Genomic DNA, 2,536 nt, shown 5'->3' on the forward strand with positions numbered 1-2,536 from the left:
GCTTCCTCCAACCCCATGGTGAGAACCCGAGGCCGAGCCACCGCCAAACCGTTCTTCACCGTTAATAGCCGCTGGTGCCCATTTTTGGCACCCCAACGCGTCGATTTGGCCGACGAAATGACAGTAACTATATGAGGAGTTTTTCTAAACTTTTTTTTCGCCTATTTGTTTTCCTTTTACTTTCACATCGAGGACAACATGATTTAAGCAGAGGGAGACATTCCTCATTATTACTGTCATTTTATCTGCTCTTTTTGCTTGTGCTCGTTTTTGCCCATTTATTTTTTTTAAGTATATTCTGCCTCTTTTCATGCCCAAGTTTTTTTACCAAGAATTGTTCACTGTTTGACTTACAAGCATCATTTTTGTCTTCTGATAAAATTATGATTTTGCTATAATTGATTTCATCTCCACTATTTTATTTATATTATGTTAAAATAATTATGATTAATAGAGTTAACCCTATTTTGCTTTTAGTAAATTTGATTAAGTCTAAATACAGAGAGGACACTTAATACAATTGCATGCTTAAAATATGTTCATGACTATTAAGGTGGTTGCTGAAACTTATTTTTGACACTTGATTGTTGCTCCTAAGTCCTCCAAAATTAAAATTTCATTTAATAATAATGTTTCTGTAGTTATGAATGCAGCTTAAGACGTGACTAGCTGAGTAACCGGGGTAGGGTGCTTGGGTTGTCATCCTATTTTGTGTCAAAAGGTTGTGTGACGTGTTAGGTAAAACTCCGCTAACCGGAATTAATTTTTAAGAATGTGTTGGGCTGAGTAACCGGGGTGAGGTGCTTGGCTGTCATCTCCCTTCGAGTCAAAAAGTTCGATATGTTCTTAAGAAAAATAAAAATTAGGAGTATGTTGGGCTGAGTAACCGGGGTGGAGTTCTTGGCTGTCACCTCTCTTCGTGTCAAAAGGGTCAATATATTCCTAAGTAAAAATAAATAAATTAAATTAAATTAAAAAAATAAAAAAAGAGAAAAAAGAAAGAAAAAAAAACATTAATAATGTGTGGGGACTAAAGGTAGAAACGAATAGGGTGTCTTGATAGGTTTGGTAAATTACCTAATTTTCATGAAATAAGCCAAGTTGACCTTAATTTTTGTGTGTGTTAATTGGAATACTTTTTCAATTTTACTTAAAGCAAGCTAAGAGTTCTCTTTATTTTTCATATGCATTTTGACTAATTTTTATAAAACTCTGGAGTAGTATTTCTTTCATGGCAGGATTTAATTTTCACAGTGGACACGAACCATACTTGAGAGCAAGCAAGGGCTAAATAGGGGGAATTTGATAATACTCTAGAACGATATATTTTATGTGCTAATCGCATGTTTATTTTGAGTACGATCCTACTAATTTGGGTTATTTTATGATATTTTATCTTTTAGGGACTAAATTGGAGGCAAAAGGAAATTTAAAGGAAAAAAGTGCAAATTTGAAGATATAATGGACCATCATGCAATATAGGGAAAAAGGTGGTGCCAAAAATGCAAGCATAGAAGGCATAATGGAAAAAGTGCAAAAGAAGAGATTTTATAGTACAAGACTCTATTTAATGTTTAATTATATTAGGATAATTATTTAGATTTAAATTTAGGATTTATTTTTATTGATCTTTAATTATCTTTATTTATTTGTATTTATCTTTTAGAATTTAATTAGAAATAGGCTAGGTTTCTTAGTACTATCAATGGGGATGAAGTGACACAAATTTTGTCCAACTTTTGCTGTAAACACTCTCTCCCTCATAAATCTAGCCTTTTTGTTCTTCCCATATTTTCTTTTAATAAAAATTCCATTTCCATTATTTTTCTGTTTTTCCCTAAAAATCATAAGCCACTAAATCTAATCTAGCCGAAGGTTGTCAAAATTCCCCAAAAAGGTTCATGAGGCTTAGAATCCGCGCCTAACCTTCTCAACAGAGTATTCATCGCTTCTCTGCATTCCGGGGCTGGCGCTTCCGTCCATGTCCCCTAATAGGTGATCTTTTCAACTTGTGCAAGGAACGACCGCTTTGTACATTTTGGGAAGACTGCACAGTCGGTTCGTTGGCTTTCTGCGTCAGAGGTTGACGAGTCCAAGAGACAAAATGGTATGGTATTCGCCGTTGGGAAGTGATGATCTAGTAAAAGATAGTCCCACAAAAGCGATTATTGGCTAGAGTCAGGTTCCGCCAAATCTTAAGTCTAAATTCTTGGAGCTGGTGGTCGTAGGCATCCTATTCCACTATAACTGCTTATTCTGCTTGAAAATGGTCATTTAAAAGCCAAGGATCGGACCCAATGCGAATCGAGACAACCGGAGGTTGAAATCTCACCACATAAGAAACTCTCTCTCTGTTTATTTTTTTATATTCTCCATTTTAATTTTGGAAATTTATTTAATTTCGCAATTTCAATTCGACTTCCAATTCTGTTTTTAATTTATTTTTCTAGATCAAAACTTTTAATTCTGTTTTTTTTTATTTTTTCCAGGAACGCAGGTTTTCTTGGGCACAATTCTGTCCAGGATTTCAAAAAAC

Source organism: Gossypium hirsutum, chromosome A12 (assembly GCF_007990345.1).
Source record: "Gossypium hirsutum isolate 1008001.06 chromosome A12, Gossypium_hirsutum_v2.1, whole genome shotgun sequence".
Classification (NCBI taxonomy): Eukaryota; Viridiplantae; Streptophyta; class Magnoliopsida; order Malvales; family Malvaceae; genus Gossypium; species Gossypium hirsutum.